We start from the raw sequence: 13,294 nt of genomic DNA on the forward strand, positions 1-13,294 counted from the left end.
GCAATATCGGAGGATTGAAGGATTCGGAGTCGGATGCGAAAATTTTGGTGTGTATTTGATGAGGGGCAAGATAGGAATATAATATTGTTTGGCTGTGAATTGGGCTAGTTACCTAATTTAAGTGATAGTTCGGCTAAAATTTTAAAGGATGTGGCCAATTTGGGCTAGATACATAACTGGCCCAAAAATATTTTGTTTCCGCAAACAAGTTTTAATAATTAATTTCATCTATTATTAAAAAAAAAATAAAAAACTATTGCAACAAATTTTATCGTTGTTGTGTGGTAAACAAAAAAACATGACATAGAGCAACGACGTATCATTGTAATTTTAGTTTTCGAAATAATATATTACCGCAAAAAAATATTAAATGAAAATTTTGAGCTTTTACAACGACTTTGTCGTAGTATATTCTCACGCTAAATTTGTCGTTGCAATAGACAAGCCCGCCAAAATTTTATCGAAATAGGTTCGTCAAAATTGATGGCATTGGTATACATATATTATAACGATTGTGCCATTGTAATATATGCTGTCTTACAATGACAAATGCGTTTAAGCCTAATTTCTAGTAGTGATAGTCACGAGATTGTATTAACAAAGCAAAAAAATATTATGTAAATAATTGTAAATAAATCATACGATTTTAAGGGGACGTAAATGGAATGTTAAAAAAATCCAAAATATGTCTCATCACTATAAGGGTTATTTACTAAATTTAAAAAATTGGCTATTTGGTAAATCTCCTAATTTTTGTACCTTAGTTACTTATAAATTTGATAAAAATATTCAAACTAGTATTCTATAAATTATATAAGAGGCTTAAAAATTTATAAGTAGATTTAACATTTACCACAATAAATAAATTATTATCACAGTATATAAATCTTACAAGGGATCTAATATTTACTAAGATATATACATTTATATAAGGGTTCTCTAGACGTATAGCCTTATAAACATGATAAAGTTGCTATATAACCAAAATTTTTGTTAGTGGTAATTAAAGAGCCTTGCATTGAATACTCAAATTGTCCACATGATGACACATGATTTGAATGGTTATCTACATACAAGTAACAAAAAGTTTGGCAATTTAGTAATTTAGAAATTTTAATGGCGCAGTTACTTAGAATTTTATTTTTTTGGTAATTAGACCAGTAGTCCAATAGTCCACCATCCTTTAAAAAATAGCCGAAATTTCATTTTATTAGAGATATAGTCAACCATGCCAAAGTTAATTACATTAATTATTCAGTTAATTAATGAGAATAGTTAATTTAATTAATTACGGCCTGATAGGCTATTTCCCTAATAAAATGAAATTTCGGCTAAATATTTAAAAAGAGATAAAAGATTGATTAGTTACAAAAAATACTTGAATTTTTTATATAACAATCTAACAAATTTATTTAATAAAATATAAAAATAATTGTATATAATTTTTAATCAACACCCTACGCTACTAAGTATTTATAATATATAAATTGTATAACAAATTTTAATCAACGCCCTATACCACTAACCTTGCAACTTAACTTACAACTCTTATATATACATAATAATATAAATCGTAAACAAATTTTAATTAACACCGTATACAACTAACCTTGCAACTCAACTTACAACAGTTATATATATATATATATATATATATATATATATATATATATATATATATATATATATTTTAGAGTTCATTAGATAAATAACCATATTTATAGTTTGACATTGCTAAATAGTCAACGTTTCATAAATTTTTGGTAAATATGCACTTCCATATATTTAAAGATGTAAATCTTAGGTAAATATTCACTTCCATTTATTAGGCCACGTCATATTTATGACTATTTACTTAAAATTTACGAAACGTTGGCTTACAAACGTTTTACTTAAAATTTATGACATATCAGTAAATTTGAATCGGTAAAAATCAAGAGTGAATATTAAAATAATGTCTTATCATACCAATAAAATCTGAACATCAATATAAGTATTTTGATAATTGGTTTTATCGCGTGAGCTAAGTCTTCTTATCGCTCAAAGAATCCATTTAGAAATCAATAATGTGACGATCCGGCTTTTCGGACCGTCATACTTATCTTAATTCTTTTACTTAGAAAAAAAATGCGGATAATTTTTTTTTAAAATAACATTTCAAATAATTATAAAGTCTAGACTTTAAAGTAATACAACTTTGAAAAAAAAAACAACGTTTACAGTCTTACAAAATTATTTGATGAAAATAAAAGAACTGCTTAATTCATCATTCAGAACCAAAGTAGATGATCGAAAAATACTTAACGGAACTAAAATCATGAAATTCTACTTCAGTTTGGCAAAACTAATTAAACTTTAAAAAAAATTTACCCATAAGATCTCAAACCGAGTGTTTAAAAATTTACGTAGCAGAAGTCTTTTTTTAAAAAAAAGAGCAAAACCACAACTCAATCCATTAGCCATCGAACGCCGCTGGTCCACCCTCCTCACTTGTTCCTTTGTTGTTTACCTACAACACGGACGAAAACACATAGTATGAGCTAACGCTCAACGAGAATAACTATGACTCATAAGAAGATGAGTAATGCAATGCATGAACCGATTATTAGTGTTTTAGTTCTACGGTGTCATGGTATTTCATATCATAAATCTTATCATATTTTATTCGGGGTGCCCCTAGAGTAGTCGTACCAATTTCAGTGTAAACTTTGGAAATGAACTATGGGGATGCGACCTCCCATAGTTCGCACCATATAATAAACATATATCATATGAGAAAACTCTCTTTGTGAGACCGTAGGTCGGTTCGAGGGAATTCTCTTATTACTTTCGTAGTTCGAAGCGGTACGACTCTCTTACTTATCTTATCACTTGATTATTCGCGTTGCATACAAAGATGACATATAACATAAACATAAACAGTAACATGTCTAAGCATAGGAGTATGTCATGCAAGAAAAATTAACTAATCTCATACACTAGATCACCATACAAAAAAACACATATCATAATCACCACAATCCACTCAATAGCAGATAAATACATAACGCATATCAATCAATCCAGATCACACAATCATCATAATTACTTTTGAACGAATCCGTGTTGTAGCGATAATATTCTCACCTTATTTCGACAACGTACGACCTTAGAATTTCGGACGATTGAAAAATCTATTCGGCTCGAGACCTAATCGAAGAAATAACAATTAGGTTCTAATAACACTTCTGGACATCAAAAAAGTTTCTGAAAAACTCAGAGACGGGACTCGCAAGTGAAAAGACGAAAATACCATTTGCCTTAAGGTTTCGGCAAAACATTAACTTTGAAGAAAAAATCTGGAAAAATTTCAAAACCTAGGAAAAATTATTTTGAACGTTTTCTTCTTCTATGATCTGACCAAAAACGGATTTAAAAAAAAAACTAAAATAAAGGCATAAAATGTAAAAAAGAGGTTTTATAAAAATTCTGAAACCGATATGCGCACTGGTCCAAAACTAAATCCTATATGCATTTTCAATTATTAAAAACTCATAAAACTTTTATCATATAACAGAGATACATAAAACTATCTTGTATAGAAATTTTAATCAAAAGTACATTTCGTAGCTTTTTTTTAAAATAAAAATAACATGCTATTTGAAACATAAATAAAATGTCCGCGCACCGATTGTAAATTATTTTTAGAATAAAAACGATTTGTCTAAAAATCATGAAATTTTAAAAAAATATCAAAAACATTTCAAATATTCATGTATAAAAATTTCAGATCAAAAAAATATTCCTAGCTATATAAAACAAGACGTTTGTGTCCGAAACATAAAAAATAAATAAAAAAACTCATCCAGACGAACCAAAATAAAAAAAATATTTAGATCTTCAATTTTTATTTTCACAAAAAGAATAAAAGATATCCATTCCTAGCCGAAGATGTGAAGAACACTTGTTACAACAAAAGTACCTTTGCAGAAGTTCGAAATGGCTGATAACCTGCTTCTAGACTCCAAAAACTAGGGAAACGCACTCACTTGACAAAAATCGTCATCTGGTGCGACGGATGTCGCACCAAATATGTCCAAAGTCGCACCTAATAGTTTATTAGGTGCGACATTAGGTGCGACAAAGTCGCACCTAAAAGCCCGTCGCTAAAAGCATTAGGTCCGACATGTCGCACCTAATAGTCATACCTTTAGGTGCGACATTTTCGGGTGCGACATGTCGCACCTAATGCCCAAGCTATCTTCCTGCCAAATTTATTAAAATTGGCGGGTATATTCATATCAGGTGCGACAATGTCGCACCTAATACTCTTCCCGCCATTATATTCGGTGCGACAATGTCGCACTGAATATGTTTTTTTAATTAAAAAAATTACAAAATCAGAAATTAGAAAATTAAATCAAAATTCATTTAAAATTAAATAAAAATTAATTAACAAAGTTCTAAATCAGAAATAATATTATGAAAAGTGAATTGTTAATTAAAAATACAAATTCATTCTAAAAAACGAAAAAATTAAGAATTAAGAATGACTGTTTTGAAGAGAAATAAGGAAGAATTTAAGAGAACTATCCACAACCACGTTGTGCACAAAAGAAGGTACACATAGTTACTAAACGAAAAATCGGTCATTAGAAATCAGAAAAGGAAAGAATGTACAAGGAAAGCTCACATTAACAACATTGGGAAACCGTAGATGGATATTTCCCTGATACATATACTTAAGAATTCGGTATACAAAATACATGTAATTTAAATTTTGAACAACAAAGTATAATGGTGGTCTGAGTATGAGATACTCAGCAGTATCATTGAAATAACCCTGTCCAATGGATATTTTTTGTCATAAACCAACTAATGAACTAAGTACAAATAATAACTTTATTAAAATAAAACATGGGAACCTTGGAATAAGAACCTGCTGTTCTAAACCAGGTTGAATTCTTGTGAGTCAAATCTGTCACCTCGCAAGAGAACATTATGAAGCCAAATAGCCACTTTACCCCGCTGCTTATTATCGGATAGATTGGGGTCTAAGATGCTCATCCCTGTTTTACTACAACAGATCTGCCCTATTTTACCACAACAAATTGCCAACACCAATAATAAAAAGTAGTAACCATGTTGAAAATTACCAAATAAACCAGTTAACATTCAAACATGGAATTGAAGTATTTTTTTTCATTCAAGCATTTCATCAAACACGTAGAACACGCACTTTCAGACCGACGATATTTGGAGGTGAGGGATTGTAATTCAGTAGGTGGTGAGGGTTATACGGAGTCGTGGAGTCGTGGTTGCTTGCTATCGCTGCTGGACCGGGAGTGGGACTTGCGAGCTGCCTCGTCTTAATCTTTATAGATTCACCACTAAATCTTTGAACAGCAAGTTGAACCGAGAAGAAAGAGAGAAAAAGTATCAATGCTCAAACCCTAGAAATTTCTCGCGACAAATTCGAGAAAAAGAATGAAGAGGAATACTCAGAGGCCTAGAGATACAAATAGAGAAGGAGAGAGGCGCAAACTTGGAAAATCGAGGTCGAAGGTCTTGGTCGGCGGTGGCGGAGAGGTCGCACGCGGATAACGAAGAAGAAAAAGAAGCATCGAGGACGGGGCAGCGGGGCGGGGCAGCGGTGCGCGGGAGGGGGAAGCGGGGCGAGGCAGCGGTAGGCACGACGGCGGGGAGGGACGTCGGCGGGAGGGACGGCGACGACGGCAGGGATGGACGGCGGCGGCTGACTGGCAGAGAGAGACAGTGTGAGACGGTGAGAGAGAGGGAGACGGTGACAGAGAGTGAGACGTACCGGGGAGGGACGGCGGCGGGGAGCAGAGAGAGAGACAGATCGAGTGAGAGAGAAAGAGTAAGCGAGAATGAGTGAAAAAGAAGGAAGTTCGGGTTTAAAAACACGTAGAACACGTATTTTTTTCATTCAAGCATTTCATCAAACACGTAGAACACGCACTTTCAGACCGACGATATTTGGAGGTGAGGGATTGTAATTCAGTAGGTGGTGAGGGTTGTACGGATTCGTGGAGTCGTGGTTGCTTGCTATCGCTGCTGGACCGAGAGTGGGACTTGCGAGCTGCCTCGTCTTCTTCTTTATAGATTCACCACTAAATTTTTGAACAGCAAGTTGAACCGAGAAGAAAGAGAGAAAAAGTATCAATGCTCAAACCCTAGAAATTTCTCGTGACAAATTCGAGAAAAAGAATGAAGAGGAATACTCAGAGGCCTGGAGATACAAATAGAGAAGGAGATAGGCGCAAACTTGGAAAATCGAGGTCGAAGGTCTTGGTCGGCGGTGGCGGAGAGGTCGCACGCGGATAACGAAGAAGAAAAAGAAGCATCGAGGACGGGGCAGCGGTGCGCGGGAGGGGGAAGCGGGGCGAGGCAGCGGTAGGCACGACGGCGGGGAGGGACGGCGACGGGAGGGACGGCGACGACGGCAGGGATGGACGGCGGCGGCTGACTGGCAGAGAGAGACAGTGTGAGACGGTGACAGAGAGAGAGACGTACCGGCGAGGGACGGCGGCGGGGAGCAGAGAGAAAGACAGATCGAGTGAGAGAGAGAGAGTAAGCGAGAATGAGTGAAAAAGAAGGAAGTTCGGGTTTAAAAACACGTAGAACACGTATTTTTTTTCATTCAAGCATTTCATCAAACACATAGAACACGCACTTTCAGACCGACGATATTTGGAGGTGAGGGATTGTAATTCAGTAGGTGGTGAGGGTTGTACGGAGTCGTGGAGTCGTGGTTGCTTGCTATCGCTGCTGGACCGGGAGTGGGACTTGCGAGCTGCCTCGTCTTCTTCTTTATAGATTCACCACTAAATCTTTGAACAACAAGTTGAACCGAGAAGAAAGAGAGAAAAAGGATCAATGCTCAAACCCTAGAAATTTCTCGCGACAAATTCGAGAAAAAGAATGAAGAGGAATACTCAGAGGCCTGGAGATACAAATAGAGAAGGAGAGTGGCGCAAACTTGGAAAATCGAGGTCGAAGGTCTTGGTCGGCGGTGGCGGAGAGGTCGCACGCGGATAACGAAGAAGAAAAAGAAGCATCGAGGACGGGGCAACGGGGCGGGGCAGCGGTGCGCGGGAGGGGGCAGCGGGGCGAGGTAGCGGTAGGCACGACGGCGGGGAGGGACGTCGGCGGGAGGGACGGCGACGACGGCAGGGATGGACGGCGGCGGCTGACTGGCAGAGAGAGACAGTGTGAGACGGTGAGAGAGAGGGAGACGGTGACAGAGAGTGAGACGTACCGGGGAGGGACGGCGGCGGGGAGCAGAGAGAGAGACAGATCGAGTGAGAGAGAAAGAGTAAGCGAGAATGAGTGAAAAAGAAGGAAGTTCGGGTTTAAAAACACGTAGAACACGTATTTTTTTTCATTCAAGCATTTCATCAAACACGTAGAACACGCACTTTCAGACCGACGATATTTGGAGGTGAGGGATTGTAATTCAGTAGGTGGTGAGGGTTGTACGGATTCGTGGAGTCGTGGTTGCTTGCTATCGCTGCTGGACCGAGAGTGGGACTTGCGAGCTGCCTCGTCTTCTTCTTTATAGATTCACCACTAAATCTTTGAACAACAAGTTGAATCGAGAAGAAAGAGAGAAAAAGTATCAATGCTCAAACCCTAGAAATTTCTCGTGACAAATTCGAGAAAAAGAATGAAGAGGAATACTCAGAGGCCTGGAGATACAAATAGAGAAGGAGATAGGCGCAAACTTGGAAAATCGAGGTCGAAGGTCTTGGTCGGCGGTGGCGGAGAGGTCGCACGCGGATAACGAAGAAGAAAAAGAAGCATCGAGGACGGGGCAGCGGGGCGGGGCAGCGGTGCGCGGAAGGGGGCAGCGGGGCGAGGCAGCGGTAGGCACGGCGGCGGGGAGGGACGGCGACGGGAGGGACGGCGACGACGGCAGGGATGGACGGCGGCGGCTGACTGGCAGAGAGAGACAGTATGAGACGGTGAGAGAGAGGGAGACGGTGACAGAGAGTGAGACGTACCGGGGAGGGACGGCGGCGGGGAGCAGAGAGAGAGACAGATCGAGTGAGAGAGAGAGAGTAAGCGAGAATGAGTGAAAAAGAAGGAAGTTCGGGTTTAAAAACCCCAATTCATATTGGGTGCGACATTGTCGCACCTAATATTCATATTGGATGCGACAATATGAAATCCAAGGTCTAAAAAAATTCGGAGGGATTTCGCTGACAACTTTAATTTTAAAACCCATTGGGTGCGACATTTGTCGCATATAAAGGTATTAGGTGCGACAATTTCATATTAGGTGCGACATTGTCGCACCGAATAACACTAAACATTAGCGAAATTTTTAGTCATCCGGATGAGTATCCGGTGCGACATGTCGCACCTAATATGGGCTTAGGTGTAACTATTAGGTGCGACATGTCGCACCTAATACCCTTTACCCAATATGTTAATTTGTAGTAGTGACTATGGAAAGCTTAGGGTTTATTTTTTTTAGGAGAGCAACGGGGAGGAAAGAGACAGAGGGAATAATGAAACCTAAAAGAGATGTATGAAGAGATGTGGGATTGAAAACCACGTACGTAACTGATGAACGCATTGAAAACCTACATTCATTACCCACAATAAAACGCTAAACTAATATTGGAAGGGGATTTTCATTGCTTAAAGAAAATCTACAGTCAACGTACTTGCTTTATAAATATAGTAGCGCATAAAACAGTATAGAAATACTAGATCGAGAAAGATATCAAGACATCATACATTTTATTTTCTTTTATTGTGTTGAAAGTTCAGCTCAAGAGTTACCTTGCGCGACACCTCATTAAGAGTTGCGAGCTGAGTTGAGCGAGCTGCGAGCTAAGTTAAGCGAGCTGCGAGCTAAGTTGAGCAAGCTGCGAGCTAAGTTGAACGAGCTGCGAGCTAAGGAGTTAAGCGAGCTGGTTTAAAGTGGCGTGCTGACGTGGTCCTACGAGTGAACAGGATTAAGAGATCGTCAACGGCTGAGATTCACGCTAGTAGATCTAGGCGGTTATTTCTGTTTTTAATGTATCTACCCGGATTTGTGTACTCGTGGTTTGTTATAAGTAGAGATAGCTAGAGTGTGATCAGATCGATCGAAAATTCATTGTAAGAAAAAAGGCATTGAGTGAGATTCTCTGGAAAAGCCAAATTCTTGAGTGATTGTGAATTTTCGTCTGAGGTGCTCTTGGTGAAGAGTTGTAATTGGATTGGTTGTATTCGCTTGAAGATTAGTGCAAATCGAACGTCCTTGATCTGAAGGAGTTCACGGGGATGTAGGCTTGTTAACGCCGAACCTCGATAACAATCCGGGGTTCTTCGTTCTTTTCTTTTCGTTTTCAATTTTTCTGGTTTTGGTTTTGCATTGTGTGGTTGCGTGCGATTTAAGGTATCTGGTTTGATACTGAGTTGTGGTGAACGTTTGTAACAGTGGTATCAGAGCTTGGTTCCCCTCCAACAACTCGCTCCCTTGGTGATCTTCGTGGACTCGAAGATCCTCTTGAATCGCAACGCTGGAAGACACGCAGGGCTCGAATCAAGAACAGGCAGAACAAGGCGTACCTCTATCGCCATCAGATTCGAGAATCGATCTCGCAAATCCCTTGGCGTCAACTCACACATCAAGAACCTATGAGAACCCTGTGCAGTGGAATCCACTTGCAGCAATGAGGGTTGACATCGACAAATTCGACGGCACCGGTGACTTCCGCATCTGGAGGCGCAAGATCTTTGCGCTGCTCGCGCAACAAAGATTGCTCCGAGTGATTACAGATCCGGTGACGTGGCCTTCTGATTTCCCTGAAGATCAGAAGAATGAGATGCTGGAGACAACAACAAGTACCATCATCTTTCATCTCTCAGACTCAGTCATTAGACTGGTAGACAAAGAAGACACTCCTCTCAAGATTTGGAAGAAACTGGACGAGCTGTTCCAGACAAAGTCACTCTCAAACAAAATCTACCTGAAAGAAAGGCTCTGTGGTTTCAAGATGGATTATGCAAAAACCCTTGAGCAGAATCTTGATGAGTTCTTGAAGATGAACATTGAGTTGGCAAATTCTGGTGAGAAAGAGGAACTAAGTGATGAGAACCAAGCCATCATTATCTTGAATTCCCTCCCAGACACCTACAGGGAAGTCAAGCTTGCAATTAAGTATGGGAGATCTGCCATCACCCTTGAAGAGGTGATCTCAGCACTCAAGTCAAGAGCCTTGGAGATAAAGTCAGACAAACAAGGTGAAGGTGAGAACCACCTTGCCAGGGGAAGAAGTCAGACCAGGTCATCTACCAAGGAGAAGGGGAAGAACAAGTCCAGGTCAAAGTCAGCTAACCCCAACAAGGCCCCTAATCCCAATGCTGACAAGAAGTGCTATCACTGCAACAAGATTGGTCATATAAAGAAGGAATGTTACTCCTGGATAAAGAAGAATCAGAACTCCTCCAAGCCCAGCACATCCACTCAAGAGACCACTGATTCTGCCAATCTTGGAGAAGGTTACAGAAGTGATGGTGAAGTTCTCTCTGTCACAAATGGTGATAGGGATTCTGGGTGGATTCTTGACTCAGGGTGCACTTTCCACATGACCAACAATCAGACCTGGCTGAGTGAGTTCAAGAGACTTGAAGGTGGTAAGGTTGTGATGGGAAACAATGAAACATGCCAAGTGACTGGCATGGGATCAGTCAGTTTCAAAATGCATGATGGAGCTACGAGAATCCTTAGGGATGTGAGGCTTGTGCCTAAGCTGTCAAGAAACCTGATCTCTCTGGGTGTTCTTGATGACTTAGGCTACACCAACAGCATCAAGAATGGTACTATGAAGATCTGCAAAGGCTCTCTCGTGGCTATCAAAGGCCAGAAGATCTCTGGTCTCTACCACATGATATGTGAAACTCTCACTGGCCAAGCTGCTATGGCCACCAGCCCTGAAGATCAAAATGCCAAGCTGTGGCACAACAGACTTGGTCATATAAGTGTCAGGGGACTTCAAATCATGTGTGATCAACATCTGCTGGGCAAGGATAAGATCAACAAAGTGGATTTCTGTGAGTACTGCATCCTGGGAAAGCAACACAGGGTCAAGTTCAGCATTGGCAAGCATCAGTCAAAGCAGCCCCTTAACTACATCCATTCTGACTTATGGGGACCAGCAAAGGTATCTACACATGGAGGTAACTACTACTTTCTTTCTATCATTGATGATTTTTCAAGAAAAGTTTGGATTTATCTGCTGAAACATAAAAGCCAAGCCTTTGCTAAGTTTAGGGAATGGCATACTCTGTTGGAAAACCAGCTAGATAGAAAGGTCAAAACCCTTGATAATGGTCTTGAGTTTTGTAGTGAGGAGTTCAATAGCTTCTGTGTCAAGCTAGGAATCCAAAGACATAGGACTGTTAGGTTGACTCCTCAACAGAATGAGGTAGCTGAAAGGATGAATAGGACCTTGCTAGATAAAGCTAGGTGTATGTTGTTCAGCTCAGGGTTGCCTAAATCCTTTTGGGGAGAAGCCATAGCCACAGCTGCTTACCTAGTCAATAGGTCCCCCTCTAGTGCCTTGGAGTTTAAAACCCCTGAAGAAGTTTGGTCCAACAAACCTCCTGACCTTAGTAACCTTAAGCCCTTTGGCTGTGCAGCTTATGCACACCAAAGCATAGGTAAGCTTGAACCTAGATCCCTCAAGTGTGTCTTCTTAGGTTACCCTCAGGGTGTCAAGGGCTATAGGTTGTGGGTAAGAGAAGGTTCCGGGTTTAAGACCATTATCAGTAGGGATGTGGTATTTAATGAACTTGAGTTTCCTTGTTTCAGACAAAGTGATGAGACAGGTACAGCTAGCAACACCACCAGAACCAGGGAAACTGTCATTGAGCTCCAAACAGGAATTGATGTCCCTAGCCAGGTGGAGCCCAGTGAAGATGATGTGGATCAGGTGGAGCATCAGGAGAACTCAAGTACCCCAACCACACCTCCCAGTCAAGGTCATCAGGACAGAGAGACTGAAGATCAAGACCAAAGAAGCCTGGACCAGGACTGTCAAGCAGATGATCATGACACACAACACTCCTATCAGCTTGTCAGAGATAGGAGCAAGCGTGTCCCCAAGCCTACTCAGAGATATGGATATCATGTCTACTCAGAGCTCCTTGCCTATGCCTTTACCTCTGCACTTGAAATTAAGTTAAAGGAACCCTTGTTCTATAAAGAAGCTGTGAGTGGTCCTGAGTCAAAGCTGTGGGTCAAAGCCATGAAAGAGGAAATGGAGTCCTTGTATAGAAACCACACTTGGATCACTGTTGACAGACCAAAGCATCAGAAACCAGTTTCTTGGAGATGGCTCTATAAGATTAAGGAAGGAACCAGCCCTAGTGAACCTGTGAGATACAAGGCTAGGCTGGTTGCAAAGGGGTTCACTCAGGTAGAAGGCATTGACTACACTGAGATCTTCTCTCCTGTAGTCAAGTACAAGACCATTAGGATCATGCTAGCTGTTGTGGCTCAGTTTGACCTTGAGCTACACCAGATGGATGTAAAGACAGCCTTTTTACATGGAGATTTGGAAGAAGTTATCTACATGGAGCAGCCAGAAGGTTTTGAGGTTCATAAAGACAAGGATCAGGTGTGTCTACTGAAGAAATCCTTATATGGACTCAAGCAGTCTCCAAGACAGTGGTACAAGCGTTTTGATACCTTCATGTTGAAGCAAGGGTTCAGTCGTAGCTCCTATGATCCCTGCTTGTATTTCAAGGGTCATGATGTTCATCACTGTGTGTTTCTTCTTCTATATGTGGATGACATGCTGATCATCAGCAAGACCATGAGTCAGATCCTAGCCCTGAAACAACTCCTGAGTACAGAGTTTGATATGAAGGATCTTGGTGAAGCAAAGAAGATCCTTGGAATCAGCATCATCCGAGATAGGGCTAATGAGAGCCTTGTGATGTCCCAGCAAGGCTACTTGGAAAAACTCATTGACAAGTTCTCTATGAGAGGATCAAAACCTGTCAGACAGCCTCTTGGCTCTCATTTCCTGTTGTCAAGTGCTCAGCGTCCCAGTACCTGGCCAGACAAGGAATACATGAGCAAAGTGCCCTACTCAAGTGCTGTTGGATCAGTGATGTACTCCATGATCTGTACAAGACCTGACCTGGCCCATGCTATCAGCACCCTGAGCAGGTTCATGTCTAATCCAGGCAAAGAACATTGGCTGGCTATGAAGTGGCTGTTGAGATACATTGCAACCACAACCAATGTTGGCCTGAGGTACTTGAAGACAGGCACACAATTGGAGGT

This window comes from Urtica dioica, chromosome 4, assembly GCF_054948205.1.
Source record: "Urtica dioica subsp. dioica isolate 48M chromosome 4, U.dioica_male_clone48M_v1_H2, whole genome shotgun sequence".
NCBI classification, from domain to species: domain Eukaryota; kingdom Viridiplantae; phylum Streptophyta; class Magnoliopsida; order Rosales; family Urticaceae; genus Urtica; species Urtica dioica.